At 38.3% G+C, this 25517-nt stretch overlaps 1 pseudogene; it reads left to right on the forward strand.

Annotated features, from left to right (window-relative positions):
- The first annotated feature begins 226 nt into the window (after positions 1-226).
- Positions 227-25372, forward strand: LOC140803732 (probable U3 small nucleolar RNA-associated protein 11; annotated as a pseudogene).
- The last annotated feature ends 145 nt before the right edge of the window (positions 25373-25517 follow it).

The raw sequence follows: 25517 nt of genomic DNA on the forward strand, positions 1-25517 counted from the left end.
GCTTTCCACAGGCGAGTCTTCTGTGCTTAATAATTATTTTGAATTTGGTGTAAATACGAAAGAAATCCGTTGTTTTTTCTGTACCGATAATCTTCGTTGTTTCACGGTTAAATTATTTAAACTCAAGATTTTTGTTAGCCCTTTATGTTTTCTGTAGTGGTTTTTGCCTTTCTGAAGTGCGTAAATTGATTTTAAAGTTCTGTGAATTTTTTTTGCTAGCATAAAGATGTCGTCTTTAAGGAATGCTATTCCAAGAAAAGCTCACAAGGAGCGCGCTCAGCCGTAAGTGTGATTATTTTTTGGGGCCATTAATTTCTTTATTGCCCGTTTTGAAATATTTTGACGTATATTTCCGGTTAACTCAATTGAAGATTTTTTGTGTGTACCAGGCATTTGAGAAGGAAATTTGGGCTGCTCGAAATACATAAAGATTATGTCATTCGTGCACGAGCCTATCACCAGAAGGAGCAGACTTTACTGGTAATTTCTACTACCCTTCGTCTTGTTGGTTTTGGTAGCATTTTATGAACTAAATTTTGTGAGTTCTTATTTTATGGTAAGTCGCTTCTGCGTGTTTATAACAGAAACTTAAGGAAAAAGCAACATTGAGGAACCCAGATGAATTTTACTACAAGATGATTAAAACAAAAATTGTTGGCGGAGTCCATAAACCTGAGTAAGCTGGAAAATTTTATTTTTATGAGGTTATCTGTTATCTTTTGAGGATATTTATTTGAGTGTAATTTGAATATTAGCTGTTGAATGTGGATTTTGTAAAGGATCCAGGCTAATAAGTATACTAACGAAGATCTGATGTTGATGAAGACCCAAGACATTGGATATATTTTGCAGAAGCTTCAAACTGAAAAAAAAGGTTTTATTTTAGAGTTTCTGGTTTTTTGGGTCTCGGATTCTCGAGATAGCTGTCATGCAGGTTCTTTATTCTGAAATTTAACTTTTTGGATGCAGAAAATTGAAAGACTTAATGGTATGCTACATTCTCTTGAAAATCAGTCATCATCCAAACATGTTTATTATGCCGACAACAGGTGAGTGATCAAGCCCTTTTTCTGCTGATTCTTGATAGTTTTCATACCCATTTTTTAGAGTAGTCAATTTCATGTTATAACAGTTATGTCACCACCAAATTTTATTCTTTTCTCATTATTAGATATGGTCGCTTCTGATAGCTCAATTAATTTATTTCTTCAAAGTCATTTTATTCCCTTCTGCTTGAGAAAGAACGTCTAATATGTAATCTAGGCAATTAAGATAAAACTATCCGAAGGCCAATTTCAAAAGTTCAATGACCAAGGGGCAATGAGACTGTCTTCTCTGGAACTTCTGTTTGAATCACTTGAATTCCATGTTTACACTTGTGTCTGCAAATGACAGATTTTTTTTTCATCCAAGACAGTGATTTGGTGGTAATGTACTGATCACACAAAGTATTAATGCATAAAATGGTGCAGGGCAAATATTGCTCAGTAGTATAGCATTTTGAGCTTAGTAGATATTTTTGTGTTTCATGAAGTATGTTGGCTGGCTGTTGATTCTATTTCTTGGGAGGAGGTAAGAGAATTCCGCCAAAAAGTTTCAGAACAAGGGAACACATCAGCTTTTAAAGACTTGCCTAAAGTTATTTTGAGGTACTGAAAGCTATTTTTTTTAGTCAATTGCCTCCTACGAAATTGGATTGCCAGGTTGATACCCTGTTTCTACTTGCCTCCCCAAAATTAAGATCCCTACCGATTACCGAATGATATCATTACCGTCAATCCATAAGCTATATTGCAAAAACGAAGTGGACTACAAATTTTCCTTGACAATCAGAAATAATTTGCTTTAGTCTGCCTGTGCTCACAGCTCTTTCATTTGTCTCTTCACCACCCATACTTTACCCCCTTTAAGTTATCAATACCTCACTTGTTGATTGAATATGGTGATATTTGGGGCCTTGTCATAATATCTTATTTTTCTTATTGAATTTAGTTTTAAATTTCTACTTCTTTGGTATTCCCTGCTGTTGTTCGAGTTTTCTCTTCAAAAACTTTTTTGGATTTGTTGGTCACAAATATATACCAATTGGGAATATCAATCGCATGCTATGTGAGTTAATTATAATTCCATTTATGCGTGCATGATAAATATTTATGGCCGTGTGTCCTTTTTGTCTTGTCTGGACTTTCTATTGGGCTTCTATATCTTCCCAGAGATCAATAATATCCCATCATTGTGAGTGCTGTATCTTTGTATAAATTTTATGGTAATTTGGGGATGATACTTTTCTCCATCATTTATTCTTGCCACTTGACGAACTTTGGTTCAAGAAATCGAATTGATGCACAAGTGCTAGAGCATTTAAACCCAACTGACGTTTCTTGTATCATGAACTACTATCTATCATATTCCCTAAAGGGTCTTGCTTGTTGGCAATCGTTGCTGCATTTTCCTAAAATTTAATCTTTTTCTATGCTGTATCTTTCTACTTTGATTTTGGGTATTTAGTTTTATTCCAAATGAGTTTTCTGTTTCTTGTAGAACATATCTTTATCGAATCAAATGGTTGGTTATATGTCCGCCGTGCACAAATCCTTTTCCTTTTGATGAGTTTTGCTTTGGTTGATTTCCAAATTTCTTTTCAGTCTCTCTTTGGCTTTAGGCCTTCATATTACTTTTGTTTCTATTCTACATCGAGGAAGTTAGACTAGAATTTGTGGTTGAGGAGTTTAGTTTAATCGTGTATAAAAACAATGTAAAGTCCCGTATTTCGTATTCATAATTTTGTGGAATTATTAAAAATTTCTAAATAAATAAATAACTTGCCTCATTTATAAAATAAACATGTAACTAATTTAAACTTAAAAAATAACCGCGGAAGTCAACGTAATATTTCAAACAACAATTTAAAAATAATCCAACATATTAAAATCGAGTTTGAAAGATAACAGGTGCATAAACTAAAACATGAGGTCCTCGGGTTTAGTACTGCTGTCCCAAGATCGCTCACTGGTCTCCGCCCATGGTCTCGGCCTCATCAATATCTACAACAATCAAGTCTAGTGAGTCTAAAGACTCAACATGTATATATCAGGAATAACATTAAACCGATGTTTAACCATGATTAAAAATACCCCAAACATACTGAAAAATATGCATAATAACAGCAAAACACGAAAATAGGTGAAAGGAATCCAAAAACATAAAACACTCTTTCGAGAGTCACGAACGGCCAAAAACATGACCTTTCAAACTCATTAAGGTACTGTCCAGTCCAAGGCCATGGGCTAAAAGCCAACAAAGAACTCAAACAAGCACGAAAACCGAAGCTCAAAGCTGCTGGAAAAGTGCAGCAGTAGCAGTTTACTTGTTTGTGGTGAAAATCCTGAAATAAATGACTATGGGCTTGAACCACCGCCTAAGGACTCTTACCAACATCTTATGGCATGGCATGGACCATGTCTAAGAGCTAAAAGCCAGGCACAAACCGAGCTAACACCTAGGACAATCACAGCTCAAAACCGAGGGAGCCAATTTCTGTATAGTGTGATGTATTGCATTGTTTTTTTGTCTTGTATCGTTCCAATGGCCATTTGAGCGACCATGAATCGATTTAGACATGATAGAGAGTTGTATGAACCATGGCCATAGGCTAGGAGCCAACCACAATTCATCCAACACACAAAAACCGAAATCACACTCACACAGAATCTGAAAATGGAAAACCGAATGACTCTTGCATTGTTGATTTAAAAATCTGATGGCTCCTTGCACCAAGCTTGTAAATACCGATTTGGTCACACCCTAGACATGCTAAGGGAGGGTCCTAACCATGGCTACAGTCCCTAGCACAGCCAAGGTTCGAACACTCCACTTAAACAACTCAATGGCAGAAACCGTGTCTAATTCTGCACTCAAATAAAAAGTTGCTGTCATTTCTGCATTTGTGTGTGTATGGATGGAAACCAATGACCCAATAACTTCCTAAGACACTCTAAATCATGCCTAGAAGCATCCCTGTGTGCCTGGGCCGAAGCAACCACCTAGATTCATCAAAACAACTCACCCGTAAGGCAGAACACCAAGGGCCGAGAAGGCTGTGTTAAATTTTCAGAAAGTTTGCTGTCAAATTTCGAATTGCTGCTTATATCATGAATATATAATTGTTTCAAATATCTAATATGGCTTGATTGAAGAGCAAATAAATAATATATACATGCCTGGAATTTTTTTTGAAGAAAACAAATCAAAACGACTAATACGAGCGGCAGAACGGAGTTGAGTTTTCTTCCTTGTGTTACTGCTGCTATGCACGATTCCTAGCTGCTGTTTTGCTGATATATTTTGAAGGTAAGGGGGTATAGGAAGTGTAGATGATGAAGGTGAATGATAAATGAGATGTTAAATGTGCTATAATATGCATTTAGTTTGGGAGTTACAAGTCAAGAAGTGGAATGGATTTTGAAATGCTTTTGATTCCCCTTGCTGCTGATTACTTGTTCTTATTCTTGTTGTTATTCACGTTTATTTGCTAGCATAAAGGGGTTGAAGAGCTTCAAAGAGAATTATGATCCATGTATTACCTCTAAGTATGGAGTTTAAAAGTGGGAAATGAATGTACTATAAAAAAAACATTTAGTGGTAAATTTGAATGGGTTTGAATTGCTTCTCCTTCACTCCTTATTGCCGTTGGTTTTTTTCATTTCTTTGCTTCATGGTCTCATTCATTTGCTAGGTAATTAGTTGGGGAGAAATGAGGTGCTTTATTGCATTTAAATTTCCTACTAATTAGAGAATTAGAATAGGACATGAATACACCATGAAGTGTAATTAGAGATAGTTTGAATGGAGAGTTATCAACCTTTGAAATATTTTAAATGTTGGTCATTATTATTAATTTGCCTTGTATATTTTTATTTAAACCTTGCATTTTAATTGTCTAAGATTTAAACCTTCATTATATTTATTTTAATATATTAACAAATTAATTTAGTTTAGCATCTTGCTTAGAACTTTTGCATGGCATGCATGACCTCAATTTAAATGTTTAAATGCTATGTTTAATTTCTTGAATATATTTACCCTACATTAGTTCATCCCCAATTGTTTACACATTTTACTTAAACTTTAATTAAATATTGAACCTAATAGAATTTATTTACTAATTTGACTCCCATTAATTTAATAAATCCTAAAACATTCTTTTTCTTCAAATTAAATTATTTCTTGACTTAAATTAAATTTAGAAATATTTGTCTTATTATTAATATTATCTCAAATCTCCAAACTTCGGTCCGGCCTCGCGTATTTATTCTGAAAAGGTGAAACTAAACATCTACTTTTTAAAATAAATAAAACACTTCATATTTTCATAAAAATTCATTTTTAATTTAAATAATATAAATTATGCATGACTTATACGTAATCTGATTTTGGGGTTCTACAACTCTACCCCCCTTAAAGGAATTTCGTCCCCGAAATTAAAACTTACCGAATAACTCGGGATAACGACTTCTCATTTCTGGCTCAGGTTCCCACGTAGCTTCTTCCTCCGAATGATTGAGTCATTTGACTTTCACTAGCTTGACCATTTTGTTCCGAAGCTTTTTCTCCTGCCTGTCTAAAATTTGCACTGGTCTTTCCTCATAAGACAAGTTCGGAGTGAGCTTGCAACGGCTCAAAATTCAAGACATGCGATGGATTCGCCATATACTTTCTCAACATAGAGACGTGGAACACGTTGTGTACTCCGGCCAGATTCGGCGGAAGAGCAACACGATATGCTAATGTCCCAACTCTGTCGAGGATCTCAAATGGTCCAATGAATCTCAGACTGAACTTTCCTTTCTTTCCGAACCGCATGACGCCTTTTATCGGTGCTATCTTCACGAAAACATGGTCACCAACATCAAATTTTGTATCTCTCCTCTTCTGATCCGCATAACTCTTCTGTCTGCTCTGAGCAGTCTTCATCTTGTCACGGATCTTGACTACTAAATCGGCGGCCTGCTGCACAATCTCCGGACCCAACTCTGATCTCTCCCCTACTTCATCCCAATGAATAGGAGATCTACACTTACGACCGTACAGTGCTTCGTATGGATCCATCCCTATAGATGACTGAAAACTGTTGTTATAGGTAAACTCCACCAATGGCAACTTTGATTCCCAACTCCCGGAGAAATCAAGAACACATGCACGGAGAAGATCCTCCAAAATCTGGATGACTCTCTCGGACTGACCATCTGTCTGTGGGTGAAAAGCCGTGCTAAACAACAACTTCGTACCCATAGCTGAATGCAAACTCTTCCAAAATGATGAAGTAAATCTAGGATCTCGGTCAGACACTATAGAAACGGGAATACCATGAAATCTAACGATCTCCAGGATATATAACTCTCCATACTGGATCATGGAGAAAGTCGTCTTAATAGGCAAGAAATGGGCTGATTTCGTAAGACGATCAACAATCACCCATATATCATTCGACCCTCTGACTGACTTCGGCAAGCCGACAATGAAGTCCATCGTAACATTCTCCCACTTCCATTCGGGAATAGGAAGAGGCTTAAGAACTACTGCTGGTCTCTGATGCTCCGCTTTCACTAGTTGACATGTCAGACACTCGGATACAAAACGTCTGATATCCCTCTTCATTCCGGGTCACCAATATAATAACTGCAGATCTTTGTACATCTTCGTTCTCCCTGGATGAGTAGAGTACGATGACATATGGGCCTCAGATAAAATATCCTCTCGAATCGAATCGCCGCTAGGAACCCACATTCTGTTTCGATATCTCACAATGTCGTCTCTAACTGTGTACGTGATACTGCCCTTGGCTTCATCTCTCCGCCTCCACTTAGCCAACTATTCGTCTGCTTACTGTCCACTGCGAATACGGTCTAGTAGAGAAGACTGAATCGTCAAAGTAGATAACTGAGGAATTCTACCTCGAAGATATGTCTCTAGATCAAACCTCTGCATCTCATACTGAAGAGGTCTCGGAATCCTCAAATGAGCCATCACTGCAACTTTCCTGCTCAACGCATCCGCAACTACATTATCTTTGCCAAGATGATAGCTAAAGTCATAGTCATAGTCCTTCACTAGCTCTAACCAACGTCTCTGCCGCATATTCAACTCTTTCTGTGTAAAAAAGTATTTGAGACTTTTGTGGTCGGTAAAGATCTGGCACTTCTCTCCGTACAAATAATGCCTCCAAATCATCAATGCAAGTACTACAGCTGCCAACTCTTGATCATGGGTAGGATAATTATTCTCATGAATCTTCAACTGACGAGAAGCATATGCAATCACCTTCCCATTCTGCATCAATACCGCGCCTAAACCGAGTTTCGAAGCATCAGTATACAAAACAAAATCTCCGGGTCCTGAAGGCATGGCCAATACTGGCGCTGAAATAAGAGCTTGCTTCAAAATATCGAAGCTCTTCTGGCACTCCTCGCTCCACACATACTTAGCATTCTTCTTTGTCAACGACGTGAGTGGAACTGCGATAGAGGAGAATCCCTGAATAAACTTCCGATAGTACCCTGCTAACCCAAGGAAACTACGGATCTCTGATGCATTTTGCGGCACAACCCAATCTCTGACTGCTGCAACTTTTGTTGGGTCTACCTCAGTACCACAGCTAGAAACAACGTGGCCTAAGAATTCCACCTTCTCTAACCAGAACTCGCACTTGCTAAACTTCGTGAATAACTTGTGCTTTTGTAGGGTCTGCAATACTGTGGTCAGATGTCTGTTGTGATCCTATTCATTCTTTGAGTAGATGAGAATATCGTCTATGAATACTATCACAAACTGATCAAGATACGGCTGAAATACGTGATTCATGAGATCCATGAAGATCGCTGGCGCATTCGTCAAACCGAACAGCATCACAAGGAACTCGAAGTGACCATAAAGAGTCCAAAAAGCAGTCTTGAGAACATCGGCATCTCTCACCCGCAACTGATGATAGCCGGAACGCAAATCTATCTTGGAGAATACTGAGGCTCCTTGCAACTGATCAAATAAATCTTCAATCCTAGGGAGTGGGTACTTGTTCTTCACTGTAACTCTGTTCAACTCCCGATAATCAATGCAAAGCCTCATCGACCCATCCTTCTTCTTCACAAATAAGACTGGCGCACCTCATGGAGAAAAACTCGGGCGAATGAACTCCTTGTCAAGAAGTTCCTGAATCTGCTTCTTGAGTTCTGCCATCTCTGTCGGTGCTAATCGATACGGTGCCTTTGAGATCGATGCGGTACCCGGCATAAGCTCAATAGAAAATTCCACCTCTCGCATAGGTGGTAAACCGGTGAGGTCGTCAGGAAAAACGTCTAGAAAGTCCTTGACGATAGGAACATCGGATGCTGACTGTTTGGGCGTCTCGGGAACGGATACAAGAGTAGCTAAAAATGCTTGGCACCCTCTATAAATGAGCTTCCTAGCCTGGACACAGGATATCATGCGCGGTAAATTAAAATACTTGTCTAGTTCGAATAAGAATTGCTCCATTCCAGGTGGTCGGACTAGAACAGATCTCCGCTGGAAGTCAATTATAACTATGTTCCCCATTAGCCAATCCATACCCAGAATGATATCAAACTCTGGCATCGGCAACACGATAAGATCCGCATAAACAAGATTACCATGAAGTTCGAGGTCTATGTCTCGGATCACATTAGTCGCCGTCATCTCCTCTCCGGAAGGCAGAACTACGGAATATGCTATATCTAGCCCAATGGTCTTGATATTGAGGAAATTTGCAAAAACCTGAGAAATGAATGAATGAGTAGCCCCCGAATCTATCAAGGCATTCGTAGCGGAACCGGATATAAAAATTCTCCCTGAAATATTGGAATATCATGCTAAACCCAATAGTTTTACAAGAACTTCACAAATTCTAATTTCAAAATCTTAACCCAAAACACTAAATTTCAAATACAATTTAAAGATTTAAGGTACCTGTCAAGAGCATCGTCTCCGGGTTAGTCTCCGCGGCATGAAGAGCAAAAACTCTGCCTTGGGTAGGCAGATCCTTCTGAGTACAATTCTTCAAAATATGGTCAGTACTACCACACTTGTAACACTTTCCCGAACCATACATACAATTCCCCGCATGATGGCGTGAGCACCTGGCACAGACTGGATACTCCACTGTCCTCGGGACTGCCCGTCCCTGCTGCTGCTGATGCTGCCCTCTGTTCCTGGGTGGGCCATGGAATTTCCTCTTATTCTGGTGCTGCTGCGGTGGAGGGCGGTGCGGTGCCTGAAATGGTCGCTTACCATTGCGATCCCTCTCAATGTCCTGTTGGTCCTGCTCTGCAGTTAGAGCTCTGGAAACTGCGACATCATAGGTAGTAGGGCCAGCCACCATAACATCATGGCGTAAGATCGGTCGTAGACCATTCAGAAACTGCCTCATCTTGGCTCCCGCATCATTTGCAATCAGGGGTACAAAATGACAACCCCTCTCGAACTTACGGACGAACTCCGTAACAGTCATGTCTCCCTGCCTCAGGGTCATGAACTCTGTGGTCAACCTGGAACGCACTTCCTCAGTAAAATATTTAGAGTAGAATACCTCTGTGAAGCGCTCCCAGCTCAAAGTAGTCAAATCCAAAGCCACTGATGCTCCTTCCCACCATAGGCGAGCGTCCCCTCCGAACAGATAGGCCGCACATCGAACCCTATCTCCATCTTCAAGCCCCATGAACTCAAAGATAACCTCGAGGGACTTAATCCAGTCCTCGACAGCCATGGGATCTGTCGTCCCTGTGAACTCCTTCGATCTCATCTTCACGAACCGCTCATAGAGTGCCTCCGGTCCCGCCGGTCTGGCTACAGCAGCTTGGTTCCCCGCGAACTATGCGAAGAACTGAGTCATCCCTGCTAACATCTTGGCGTTCATGTCCGGTGGGGGTGGTGGTGGTACGTTCCTCTCCTGTCTCTGATCCTCATCGTCCTCATGACGGCGCCTACCCCCACCCCTCGGGCGTCCAACAAGGCGTCTAGGAGGCATACTGTTCCATACATAACCCATACTTAACCAATATGCATAATTCCATAATTTATTTTTAAATCTAAGTATTTACTGAATAATTAAAATTTGAACGTAGAATATTTCATGAAATCATGCTGTTAAAATAATTCATACTTTAAGTAAAATGCTGAAATGTAAAACTTACAGACCGAAGACGTGACTTCATGAGCTTCTCGAGATCAGTAGTAGTACAACCCTTTACAAGAACATTGGCACTGATACCAACTGTAAAGGCCCGTTTTTCGTATTCATAATTTTGCGGAATTGTTAAAATATTTCTAAATAAATAAATAAATAACTCGCCTCATTTATAAAATAAACATGTAATAATTTACACTTTAAAAATAACAGCGGAAGTCAACGTAATATTTCAAACAACAATTTAAAAATAATCCAACATATTAAAATCGAGTTTGAAAGATAACAGGTGGATAAACTAAAACATGATGTCCTCGGGTTTACTACTGTTGTCCCAAGATCGCTCACTGGTCTTCGCCCGTGGTCTCGACCTCATCAATATCTACAGCAATCAAGTCTAGCGAGTCTAAAGACTCAAACATGTATATATCGTTAATAACAAATAAATATATTGTAAAATCGCATGCAACTTAAAAATATCATATCATAAAGCTTGCGGTGATAAACGTATCATGAATAATTATAACTACGTGCATATCTGAAAATCATACGTAAAATATTTTCTCAATAGAGCTCTGTCATATCATATCATAATTTTCTGGTAGAGATAATGTTTCTAAGCTAGTGGCCCATAACATAACATAAGAGCCTGATCAGACTAAACCACAGTATACTGGGCGGTAGAGATCACCACAGCCCTTGGACTGGATATCCGTACCCATACATAATCGTAAACCGGTCGTAAGTCACCGGGTGTAGAGGTCCTCGGTTGCGGCTACCGACTTCCAAACCCATAAGCATAAGGTGGCAACAAGACATATATCATATATCTCAAAAATAAACATTTTATATTTTTATGCACGTAATATAATTATAAAATTATTTTTACCTGATGAATTGGATCGCACCCAGGCTTTCTGCGACTTAATTCTAATATGTGACACATGCAAATAATATTATCTTGAATTAAACTTGACAATAGAACCAAAAACGAGACGATTATGACCAACCACTTGATTTTCAATCATGGTATTGTATCAACCCGAACCAACATTAAATCGACGTTTAACAATGATTAAAAATACCCCAAACATACTGAAAAATATGCATAAGAACTGAAAAACACGAAAATAGGTGAAAGGAATCCAAAAACATAAAACACCCTTTCGAGAGTCATTTTGGCACCTTTCACCGTAAATTCTCGTATGACCTCTAAACTCGACCAAATCACGAACGGCCAAAACCTTGACCTTCCTAACTCATTAAGGTACTGTCCAGTCCAAGGCCATGGGCTAAAAGCCAACCAAGAACTCAAACAAGAACCACAACCGAAGCTCAAAGCTGCTGGAAAAGTGCAGCAGTAGCAGTTTATTTGTTTGTGGTGAAAATCCTGAAATAAATGACTATGGGCTTGAACCACCGCCCAAGGACTCTTACCAACATCCTAAGGCATGGCTTGGACCATGGCTAAGGGCTAAAAGCCAGGCACAAACCGAGATAACACCTAGGACAATCACAGCTCAAAACCGAGAGAGCCAATTTCTGTATAGTGTGATGTATTGCATTGTTTTGTTGTCTTGTATCGTTCCAATGGCCATTTGAGCGACCATGACTCAATTTAGACATGATTGAGAGTTGTATGAACCATGGCCACAGGCTAGGAGCCAACCACAATTCATCCAACACACAAAAACCGAAATCACACTCACATAGAATCTGAAAAGGTAAAAACCTAATGACTCTTGCATTGTTGATGTAAAAATCTGATGGCTCCTTGAACCAAGCTTGTAAATACCGATTTGGTCACACACTAGACATGTTAAGGGAGGGTTCTAACCATGGCTATAGTCCCTAGGACATCCAAGGTTCGAACGCTCCACTTAAACAACTCAATGGCAGAAACCGTGTCTCATTCTGCACTCAAATAAAAAGTTGCAGTCATTTCTGCATTTGTGCGTGTATGGATGGAAACCAATGACCCAATAACTTCCCAAGACACTATAAATCACGTCTAGAAGCAGCCCACGCCTGGACCGAAGCAACCACCTAGATTCATCAAAACAACTCACCCGTAAGGCAGAACACCAAGGGCCGAGAAGGCTGTGTTAAATTTTCAAAATGTTTGCTGTCAAATTTCGAATTGCTGCTTATATCATGAATATATAATGGTTTCAAATATCTAATATGACTTTATTGAAGAGCAAATAAATAATATATAAATTCCTGGAATTTGTTTTGAAGAAAACAAATCAAAACGACTAATACGAGCGGCGGAACGGAGTTGAGTTTTCTTCCTTGTGTTACTGCTGCTGTGCACGATTCCTAGCTGATGTTTTGCTGATGTATTTTGAAGGTAAGGGGGTATAGGAAGTGTAGATGATGAAGGTGAATGATAAATGAGATGTTAAAGGTGCTATAATATGCATTTAGTTTGGGAGTTACAAGTCAAGAAGTGGAATGGATTTTGAAATGCTTTTAATTCCCCTTGCTGCCGATTACTTGTTCTTATTCTTTTTGTTATTCACATTTATTTGCTAGCATAAAGGGGTTGATGAGCTTCAAAGAGAATTATGATGCATGTATTACCCCTAATTATGGAGTTTAAGAGTGGGAAATGAATGCACTATAAAAAAACATTTAGTGGTAAATTTGAATGGGTTTGAATTGCTTCTCCTTCACTCCTTATTGCCGTTGGTTTTTCTCATTTCTTTGCTGCATGGTCTCATTCATTTGCTAGGTAATTAGTTGGGGAGAAATGAGGTGCTTTATTGCATTTAAATTTCCTACTAATTAGAGAATTAGAATAGGACATGAATAAACCATGAAGTGAAATTAGAGATAGTTTGAATGGAGAGTTATCAACCTCTGAAATATTTTAAATGTTGGTCATTATTATTAATTTGCATTGTATATTTTTATTTAAACCTTGTATTTTAATTGTTTAAGATTTTAAACTTTCATTATATTTATTTTAATGCATTAACAAATTAATTTAGTTTAGCATCTTGCTTAGAACTTTTTCATGGCATACATGATGTTAGACATGAATTTTATTGTGGCGATGATAACTAAAACCAGTAGACCAGCAGACCAGTACAAGCTGCTCTAGTAAAACTAAACCAGTAGAAAAGAGATAACGATACCAAACCAGTAGAGAGAATTTTCTAACGTTGCTATCTTAATTGTTACCGTTAAAGAGTTCCTAGTACTAGTATTAATTGCAGCATTAAATACTATACGGAGTCATTTAATGCATATTACCCAATTAAGTATAAAACAAGACTGATTGTTTTATAGCTTTTCTGCAGGAACTTGTTTCGGTAATAAAGCTGATTGTATCAGTTATCTGAAGACCTTTCTGATTATGAACGTTGGACTCAGTCGATTATATATACTTGGATCAAATCCTTGTTCGACACTTCACTTCGCTTATTATCATTTTCTCAAGGAACAAAGCTACTCTTTTATCAAACGAACATCAGAATTCCTTGAGTACTTAGAAAGTTCAACACAAAGAAAAAGTAGCACACGCCTCACAGCTTACATCAGATCTTTTAAAGATCATCTTGTGCTACTGATTCTTACACTCTCAAACATTGCTTATATTTTATGAGAAGAGTCTGTAATCTGAAAAGAGTCTTTTCAGAACATTGTGTTTCGTATATTTGTGAGTTGAAGTAACTAAGAGTTTCAGCAGGCTAAGGTGTAAGTCCTTCTGAAGTGGGTGTGTACCAGAGTTGTACTGTAATATCCAAAGTCTTTTAGTTATACCTTCTGGAAACAGAAGAAGGGGAGACGTAGAAGAGTTTATCTTCGAACTTCCATAAACAACTGCTGCCTACTGTTTTATTGTTTTTCAACTACTTCATCAGATTGTTTCCGCACGTTTCATTGTAATCAGGTGAAAGTATTCGCACAAGATTAACTACTATCCTTAACAGGATTGTAGTACCTCATCAGAACGAGAAAAACGAGTAGAGTTTATTCACCCCCCCTCTAAACTCAACTTCGATCCTCAACAATTGGTATCAGAGCTAGTTATTCTTGCTTGTGAAAAACTTCAACAAATGGCACATTTCAGCAAGATCCCTATGTTCTCTAAGGAAGATTTTGATGACTGGAAGATAAGAATGCAAGCTCATCTTGCAGCACAAGATGATGACATGTGGTATGTCATCACAGATGGTCCACTGAAAATCTTAAAGCCTAACACAGCTGTTGCTGTTACTGAAGGTGCACCACAGATGGTCGAGAAATCAAGAAGTGAATGGACCAGTGAAGATAAGAAGAAAGCCAATCTTGATAATGTGGCGAAGGACATATTGTATAAAACTCTCGACAAGAACACTTTCAGCAAGATCAAAATGTGTTCTACTGCTAAAGATATTTGGGAGAAGCTCATTCAGATATGTGAAGGAAATGAGCAAACAAAAGAAAACAAACTGTCTGTAGCAATGCAGAAGTTCGAAAATTTGAAAATGAGAGCTGGTGAGACTCTAAATGAATTTGATGAAAGAATTCAGCAGCTTGGTAAATGAGCTAACAGCTCTGGGTAAAGAGAACAACAACAGAGAAATAGACCTCAAGGTGATGAGAGCTTTGCCCAGAGAATGGAATGTTAAAACTATGGCTATGAGAGTATGCAAAGACTTGAACAAGTTGGAACTGCACGATTTATTTGCAGATCTGAAAGCCTATGAGTTCGAATTGGAAGTGAGAAGTGGAGAACAGCCTTCAAGCCTACCAACCAAGGCTCTTGCTGCTACTGTTACTGCTACTGCTTTTACTGCTATTGCCTCTACCTCTTCTACTGCTGCTGCAGTTGTACCTCAAGCACTACCGACTGTAATCATTGACAATGCAATGGAGAAAACTGCTGAACAAATCAGTAGTGATGCTATGTCCTTATTTGTGAAGAAATTTTCTAGGTTCATGAAGAAGAATCATCGAACTTATCAGGGTCCCAATCGCAACTACAAGAAAGATTCACCATCTGGTGATATGGGATGCTTTAACTGTGGAAAGATAGGTCACTTCATTGCAGATTGTCCTAAACCAAAGAAGGATGATCAAAAGAGAAAGGATCACAAGAGAAATGACAAAAAGTCCAGAAGAGATCGAAAAGCAATGATTGCCGAGGAAAGCAAATCTAAGTGGGCGGACTCTAGCTCTGAGTCATCTGATTCAGAAAGTCATTCCAGTGATAGTGATGTAGAAGAAGTCAAATGTCTTATGGCAGACAATGATTCAACCTCGACATCTGGAGAGGTATTTGATTTTGACTCTAATGAATTTACACGCAATGACTTGATTGATGCACTGCATGAAATGGTAAAAGAGTATTCAAGACTTTCTCAATCATTTGAAGAAGTTAAGATTGAAAATCAGAACTTAAAGAATCAGAACAGTAAGTTAACTTGCTTGCAAGTAGACAGCTGCAATGATTTACAAGTTAAGATGAGTAAATTAATAACTGAGAATGAAAGAGCCAAAGCAGATTACCAGAAGGTGCTTTCTGAAAACCAGAAGTTGTCACTACTGGTGAATGCTTGGAATAAGTCTTCTGTTTCATTGGAAAAGATGCAAGAATTACAAAAACAATCAGGAGATAGGAGTGGTCTCGGTTTCTGTAATAATGAAGGCACATCTGAAACGAATACTAAGCCAACACTAGATATATGTAAAGGGAAATACATTCACTTTGTGAAATCCAGTATGGTACAAGAACCAGTAGTACCTACTGTTTCAGTTGAAAAGAATGTAAATCAGACGAACAGAAGAATGCACTATGGTCTGGGTTACGTTAAACCTAAGGAAAAAGTTGACCAGAGTTCTAGATTCAGAAAAGAATTCAACTCTGGAAGACAATATCCTATGAAGGTTAGAAACTACCAGTACTACAACTCTAAACCTGTTCAGAAGAGATACAGACTGGAAAACAGAAACAGAAGGGAGGAACAACATGTTAGTATGCATACTGTTAGAAATAACAGACCTTCTGTTGCACACACATCTTTGGACACCCGAAGTACAAAGTCAGCAAGAATTGTACAAATGTGGGTCCCCAAAGGACTGATAAGGCTTGGACCCAAATAGATTTGGGTACCAGATACTAAAATTTGTGTTTGCAGGAACAGCGGAAGGAAGCAGAAATCAGTAACTCTACATGGTATCTGGACAGTGGATGTTCCAAACATATGACTGGACAAAGAAACCTACTTTCTGAGATAGTAAGTTGCACTGGACCAAAGATAACTTTTGGAGACAATTCTAAAGGTAAAACCATGGGTAAGGGTAAGATTATCCATGGCAACATAACTATTGATAATGTCTTATTAGTTGACAATCTTTGTTACAATCTAATCAGCATTAGTCAACTATGTGATAACGGTTATTCTGTGGCTTTTCAAAAGCATTCATGTATAGTTAGAGATTCTGCTGAAACTACTTTGTTAACGGGAAAAAGAGAAGGCAACACTTACAGAGTCTCCTGGAACTCAAATCATGTCAATACTCCTACATGCTTAGTTGCTTCTCTTAGCAATAAACACTGGCTATGGCACAAGAAATTGAATCATCTGAATTTCAAGTCAATCAATTATCTCAAGAAGCAGAATATGGTTGATGGATTACCTGACATTAATTTCGTTAAAAATCATGTTTGTTCTGCTTGTCAGCTTGGGAAACAGATTAGATCCAGTTTCAAGAGAAAAGATAGCAAATCAACTTCAAGATGTCTGGAACTTTTGCATATGGATTTATTTGGTCCGATCCCCATCATGAGCTTAGGGGGAATGAAATATAATCTTGCTGTTATTGATGATTTTTCTAGATTCACTTGGGTAATCTTTCTCGCAGGAAAAGATCAAACCAGTAATCTCTTGATCAAGCTTCTGAAAAGGATTCAAAATGAAAAATCTTCTACCATCATTAAAATCAGAAGTGATCGAGGCACTGAATTTACTAACAAGTATCTTGAGCTATATTTGAATGAACAGGGAATTCATCATGAATATTCAGCTGCCAGAACTCCTCAACAAAACGGAGTAGCTGAGAGGAGAAATAGAACTCTAAAAGAAGCAGCTAGAACAATGCTAGCAGATGCAGACATTTCTCAGCGCTTCTGGGCTGAAGCTATCAATACTGCTTGTTACACGCAAAACAGATCTATGGTCAACAAAAGACATAACCAGACTCCGTATGAAATATGGAAAGGGAAGAAGCCCAATGTATCTTATTTTCCTGTGTTTGGTTGCAAATGTTTTGTACTAAATAATGGCAAAAATCATTTGACGGCATTTGATTCAAAATCAGATGCTGGAATATTTCTTGGTTACTCTACTGTAAGCAGAGCTTTTAGAATATTCAACAATAGAACTCTTAATGTTGAAGAATCGATTCATGTTGTCTTCGATGAAGACAACAGTGCTGAAATTTCTAACATATCTGATTTAAGTAACAGGCTAGACAGGATTCAATTGGAAGTTGACAGTGAAGATGATGTAGAAGCTAATACCAAGGATCTTCAAAATCCAGAACCAGACATTCCTATAGTGGAACCAGAAGTACAGACTCTGGATTTACCAATACCAGCAGAAGATGTTCTAGAACCTACTACTGGTTCTGTGGAAGACAATCTTAGCATACCAAATCAGGAAGATGTCCACTTAAATCCGTTTATCTGGAGAAAATCTCATCCTCCATCATTGGTTATTGGTAATCCAGCAGCGCCCTTGAGGACTAGAAGGCAAATGCTAAATGAGTACATGCATGCTGCTTTTATATCTCAGGATGAACCAAAGAAGATTGAAGAAGCTCTTCTGGATCCTAGTTGGATTGAAGCCATGCAAGAAGAACTGAATCAATTCAAACGAAATGAAGTTTGGTTTCTAGTACCTAGACCATCTCACCAAGCTGTCATTGGAACTCGATGGGTATTTAGAAATAAACTCAATGAAGAAGGCACAGTGGTGAGAAATAAAGCTAGACTGGTGGCTCAAGGCATCAGACAAGAAGAAGGCATAGACTTTGATGAGACTTATGCACCAGTAGCAAGGCTCGAAGCAATCAGAATATTCTTAGCCTTTGCTGCTTTCAAGAATTTCAAAGTATATCAAATGGATGTAAAAAGTGCTTTTCTGAATGGTTTACTACAAGAAGAAGTTTACGTGGAACAACCTCCAGGTTTTATCGATCATTTCTCTCCTCATCATGTATTTAAATTACATAAAGCATTATATGGTCTAAAACAGGCACCTAGAGCATGGTATGACACTTTATCACAATTTCTTATTGATCATGACTTTACCATCGGAGCAGTAGATAAAACCTTATTTACTTTAGTCAAGAACAAGCACACTCTTTTGGTACAGATCTATGTTGATGATATCATCTTTGGGTCAACTAACCCCAAATTATGTGCAAAGTTTTGGAAAGTTAATGCAGGATAAATTCGAGATGAGTATGATGGGAGAATTAACATTCTTCCTAGGATTGCAAATTAAGCAACTGGAGACTGGAATTTTTATAAATCAAGTCAAATACACCAAGGAGCTTCTGAAAAAGTTTGGAATGGAAGCATGCTCTGCTGCTTCTACTCCAATGAGCTCATCTGTTAAACTTGATAAAGATGAAAGTGATATTCCAGTAGAGGTAACTCAGTATCGAGGTCTTATTGGTTCATTATTATATTTGACTGCCAGTAGACCAGATATCATGTTTGCTGTTTGTATTTGTGCTAGATTTCAATCTAACCCCAAACAATCTCACTATATTGCCGCTAAACGTATTTTGAAGTACTTGAAAGGAACTCAAAATGTCGGCTTATGGTATCCCAATGATTCATCGTTAAATCTTATTGGATATTCAGATACAGATTATGCAGGTTGCAAACTAGACCGAAAAAGCACGAGTGGTTTTTGTCAATTTCTCGGTGATAGGTTGATATCCTGGTTTAGCAAGAAACAGAATTCCATAGCCACATCTACTGCAGAAGCAGAATATCTGGCTGTTGGAAGCTGCTGCTCTAAGATACTGTGGATTCAACAACAGTTAAGAGATTATGGGATTCAAGCCTCCGAATCACCTATATTCTGTGACAATACCAGTGCAATTGCAATCACACAAAATCCAGTACTTCATTCCAGAACGAAGCATATTGACATCAGACATCACTTTATTAGAGATCATGTGCAGAAGAAGAACATTCGCCTGGAATATGTTTCTACTGATCAACAAACAGCAGATATCTTTACGAAACCCTTACCAGAAAATAAGTTTTCTTACTTTCGGAATTCTCTTGGTTTGATAGATTTAACTTAATCGTCTTCTGTTATCTTAGTTAAGATTTTATTGCTTATCGCATTGAACTAACAGTTAGATATTCATGGAAAAGCAGAAGAGATAAATCAGATACGCAAACTGGAATTTTATTAGAAACCATTTCAGTACATTACACGATGAAAAAATGAATACAGTAGATACTCTTTGCTATTTAACCAGTAGCGTTACATGTAGCGTTTATCTTCTGTAATAAGAACTCTCTGATCTTGGCTTGCTAAGTACTTCAGCAGGAAAAAGATGGTCTTCTTCGAAAATAAAGGCCTGGAAAGAATCTAAGCAAGCCTCGGCCTTGCAAGAATCTGGCAAGCTTGGGACTTGTCAGTACTAATTTAATTTTTAGATGCCTTACAGGGCATCAGAGAGAATTTCATCATCATCAATCAACCAGCACTCTCTGATTGCATTAGCATGCTTCTGGAAGAAATGGATGCAACATTTCAATCTCAATCTAAGCAACAGATCTACTTGACTGTGGAAACTACAACTCAAGGAGTGTATTTCAAGGATCGTTACGTGAATAACGATATTCTCAAACATCTCTCTGAACACTTTTGCTTCGACTCCAGGATCATATTCTAACTCTCTGTTTACTTGAGTTCTCATTGTTTGTGTTTAATTTTGTTCAAGCTTCGCAGGTATTTATAGAGAGATCAAAGACTCTTGTGAATCGCAAGATTGCGACTGTTCACTTTCAACGGCTCAGATTGAAAGATAGCCAAGAGTCACTTGTCGTAATTATGATCACTTATTAATTGCATTTACCAAGGGGGAACAGTATCTCAGTCAGACTAAAAGTTTGACACCTTTTCAGAAAACAGATAGGATGTTTGTCTTTTCGATAAAACTACAAGCCTACTGGTTTTGTCAAAGTGCTCAAATATTTCAGCACTCTGAAACTTCCAGCAGACGTTATCATAAAACGACAAATCCTCTTCTGATTTCTTTAGTAACCGTCTGGACAGCCCGCCATTTTTCAAAATTTTCAAAATCATTCGTGTACCTGACAGTTTCTGCAAAACTTTTCAAACACTCAACCAAGAACATACCGACACGTGTCTTTATGTTTATTTGACGGCTGTATATCTATCTCTAATTTCACCTTTTTTATTTTTACTGTTTCATAACTATCGATATTCAACTGCTGCTTTCTCCATATTTTTTTAACTACTGCAAAATTTGTCTGATCTCATCTACACACAGAAATGGCTGGAGCATACACTCTTAACGCTTATCAAGTCAACTTTGCTTCGATTCTCAATATCAAGGATGAGAATCTCTTGAAAATGTTTCAAGACATTGAGAAATCGGGACTCCGAAAATTCCTGGAAGCACCAGCAGTTATCTACAAAAATGCTCTTCTGGAATTTTACGCTAAACCAACAGTGCGTGAAGGAAGGATTGTTTACACTCAAGGAGACGCATCTATTTCTATTGATGCTGCACATCTAGGAGCAACCTTCCTCCTTCCACTTTCAGGTATTTCTGAACTCTCTGACATTTCCAAGACAGATATGTCTGTTGCACTCAGCAACTTCTCAGCTTCTGGAGAAGAAGTATCTCCTTCTTGTCACAAGAAATTGCTCAAAATAGAGTATCAGATTCTGGCCGATATTGTGGCTAAAGCTATTTTGATCAAGGCTGGCACCTTTGATAAGTTGACGAAGGAGAAGGTTCAAGTAATGACTTCCATCACCAAGGGGATTAAGGTGGATTGGAGTCGTTTTATTTTCAGAATTATGAAGGATATGGTTGTGAGAAGAAGTTCTGGTTTCACAGTTCAGATCAGTGTTTTGCTTAAGGATGCTGGTTTTCCATCTACCAGTGATCTTGATGCTACTTCTGTTACCATGATTGACGCAGCAAATGTATTGGCTTTAAGGCCTAAGCCAACAGTGGCGGAGTTTGTGGCGATGAAGAAGGAAATTGGGGAAACTGCTTCTGAGGCTCCAAAACCTCAAAAGAACATTTCAAAGAAGCGATTGATTATTTTGACGGATTCAGATAAAACAGCATCAGAAGAGTCTGCTGCTGCTGTTCAACCAGCAATGCCAACCCCAGCCAAGAAGAAACCGCGCACCATTCTGAAGATTAAAAAGACAGCAGCACTGTCTGAAATTGAGAAAGTACCTATTCGACAAGTCATTCCAGAAGCGGTTCCTTCTGCTCAATCAACTGCTTCCTCGACTGCACTCGCTACTGCGTCTGTTTCAGCACCCTCTACCGCTACTGCTTTTAAGCCAACATCTGGAATTGTTATTCGGGAACCAGCAAGCGGATCTTCTGCTTTCCGACCTATTGCGCCTATTTCCTCTTCTGACAAAGGCAAAGGGAAAATGGTGGAGGAACCACCTGTCTTTAGTCATAAGACCATTGTCACCACCGGCGTTGACCTTCATCTAGCCGAGATTGAGACCTCTGCAAACGAGGACATTAAATTCTTTGATGAATGGCATACTGTCCGTTTGTTTCATTCTTTCGCTTATTTCAAGACCAAAGGCAATTATGGAAAGGTGATGAATGCAGAAAATAAAATTTTTCAGCTGGCAAAGACAGAAAATGTCATCGAGGCTTTGAAAAGAAGGACCTTTATCCTCGATCAGCTGAAGTGTCAGAAGTTAGAATCAGTTCTGAAAGTTCTTCAATCAAATTTTGATCCTGCTGTTTCTACTGCTTTTCAGGATCAAAACGTTATTATGATTTTATCTGACAGATTAAAGCAGATGAGTGAGCAACTTCTTGCTCAAGAACAAGGATTTGGAGAGCCTACTGTTTATCACATTGGCCTTGTCCCAAGTTTTCAGCAGATTCAGTCAGTTGAGGAAAGGACTACAGCCTCCCCAAAGACTTCTGCTCTTAGTACTCCTGCATCTCCAGCAAGGGCCATTCAGTCCTCATCTATTTTATCCGTACATGAACTGGCTTCAGTTGAGGAAGTCATTGAATCCATTGTCCCCACTGTCTCTACTACTCTGGAAGCGGCACCGACTGTTCTGTTGCCTCCATCTGCTTCTCCTATCCCAGGGCAACAAATAGCAGAACCAGATGCCACCTCTTCTCTACCGAATTTAGAGTTGTTCTCTGCTGATCATCAAGCCGAAATGAACGTTCTTCTGGAACAGACTTCTGAACCTGTCACTGCAACACCTTCAAATTCACAGGATGTTCTTGCACCAACGGAAGAAGCTCTGGCCTCTGACTTTGTCATTCCTACTGAAGATATTGCTCTTCCTTTGACTGTTGTTGATCCTACTGTTTCTGCAATTCCAGCAGAAGACACAGCAGACCTTGCTCCTCCTACTGCATTGATGGATGCTCCTCTTGTTTCTACTGCGTTGACTGTTTCTCTCCCTGTTTTGACTGCGACGAGTTCTCGTCTTTCTGAGATTAAGCAACGCATTCTTGCTCGAACTCCTTCCCCGGAATTAGATGCATTTAACCTGGAACATCAGATTCAGCGTCTTCAGAGCGACCTCAACAATATCTCTGATCAAGTGAAACGTATATCTCGTGAAAACATTATGGAATTCACTGGTGCTCAATCTTTTCGAGAGCGTATGAGCAAACACATCTACAACACTAAGGAGACCGTAGACAAGATGTGTGCTGAAACCATTGTGTTCAGGCAGGCTATAGCGCGCAACCACAGCAACATGATTCTTACTCAAGATGATATACTCAAACGAATCATGGAGCATGATGATTTATTTCGATCACTGTCTACATCTATGGAACTTTTGGATGCCAAGATTGACTCTCAAAATCAATCTATTACTACACTGGATAATCGCGTCTCTGATCAAACTCCGTATCTGGAGATGCTAACTGATGGCAGTCACAACCTTTCTGGAAGGCTAAACGATCTCTTTGCTCATGTTGTTGCCGCTGATGCCAAAAAGGGGGAAGATAGAGAAACTAGGAGTGATCAAGCAGGAGTTAGGCAAACAGAAGATGAGGCTGAACCTTCTATCAGAAGAGCTCAAGAACCTAATAATGAAGAAATCATTTACAGGGACATTGGAACTGATTGATCTTTTTATTTCAATGCTTTATTAACATTATCCTTTGTTCAATGATCAATCTTCGTTACTTAACGATTTTCTACTGTTTAGGTTTTGGCATCACCACAAAGGGGGAAATTGTTAGACATGAATTTTATTGTGGCGATGATAACTAAAACCAGTAGACCAGCAGACCAGTACAAGCTGCTCTAGTAAAACTAAACCAGTAGAAAAGAGATAACGATACAAAACCAGTAGAGAGAATTTTCTAACGTTGCTATCTTAATTGTTACCGTTAAAGAGTTCCTAGTACTAGTATTAATTACAGCATTAAATACTATACGGAGTCATTTAATGCATATTACCCAATTAAGTATAAAACAAGACTGATTGTTTTATAGCTTTTCTGCAGGAACTTGTTTCGGTAATAAAGCTGATTGTATCAGTTATCTGAAGACCTTTCTGATTATGAACGTTGGACTCAGTCGATTATATATACTTGGATCAAATCCTTGTTCGACACTTCACTTCGCTTATTATCATTTTCTCAAGGAACAAAGCTACTCTCTTATCAAACGAACATCAGAATTCCTTGAGTACTTAGAAAGTTCAACACAAAGAAAAAGTAGCACACGCCTCACAGCATACATCAAATCTTTTAAAGATCATCTTGTGCTACTGATTCTTACACTCTCAAACATTGCTTATATTTTATGAGAAGAGTCTGTAATCTGAAAAGAGTCTTTTCAGAACATTGTGTTTCGTATATTTGTGAGTTGAAGTAACTAAGAGTTTCAGCAAGCTAAGGTGTAAGTCCTTCTGAAGTGGGTGTGTACCAGAGTTGTACTGTAATATCCAAAGTCTTTTAGTTATACCTTCTGGAAACAGAAGAAGGGGACGTAGAAGAGTTTATCTTCGAACTTCCATAAACAACTGCTGCCTACTGTTTTATTGTTTTTCAACTACTTCATCAGATTGTTTCCGCATGTTTCATTGTAATCAGGTGAAAGTATTCGCACAAGATTAACTACTATCCTTAACAGGATTGTAGTACCTCATCAGAACGAGAAAAACGAGTAGAGTTTATTCACCCCCCCTCTAAAATCAACTTCGATCCTCAACACATGACCTCAATTTAAATGTTTAAATGCTATGTTTAATTTCTTGAATATATTTACCCTATATTAGTTCATCCCCAATTGTTTACACATTTTACTAAAACTTTAATTAAATATTGAACCTAATAGAATTTATTTACTAATTTGACTCCCATTAATTTAATAATTCCTAAAACATTCTTTTTCTTCAAATTAAATTATTTCTTGACTTAAATTAAATTTAGGAATATTTGTCATATTATTAATCTTATCTCAAATCTCCAAACTCCGGTCCGACCTCGCGTATTTATCCTGAAAAGGTAAAACTAAACATCTACTTTTTAAAATAAATAAAACACCTCATATTTTCATAAAAATTCATTTTTAATTTAAATAATATAAATTATGCATGGCTTATACGTAATCTGATTTTTGGGTTCTACAAACACGGTCAACATGCAGGAAGACAGATTCTTCATATCGAGAGCTAGAGGCTAGAAAAAAACGGTTAAAAGATCTAGAGAAAATATACACGGATGTCTATGCAGAAAGAGTTACAGGTATCAATATTTCAGAGAGTACGTTATGCGCTTCATTTTTTCCTTATTTCGCTGTAGGGTAATCATTTTAATGCGTCATTGGTGCAGAAAAGGGGTAAGAAACGCAAACTGCGTGAAGATGAAATGGTTAGTCCCACTTCAAGACCCGAGTATAAATGGCGACAGGAAAGGAAACGTTGAAAAGAATATTTATATAACGAAGATTTCTTGAATGAGAACCTGAGGAGGGGAAGTGCAACAATATCCTGTAGTCATCTGGGAAGCACAATTTTCGTAACTGTGTGGAAACTGCGTGATTTTTTAATCGGAACAACTGTAAACGTTG

This window comes from Primulina eburnea, chromosome 10, assembly GCF_022965805.1.
Source record: "Primulina eburnea isolate SZY01 chromosome 10, ASM2296580v1, whole genome shotgun sequence".
NCBI lineage: Eukaryota > Viridiplantae > Streptophyta > Magnoliopsida > Lamiales > Gesneriaceae > Primulina > Primulina eburnea.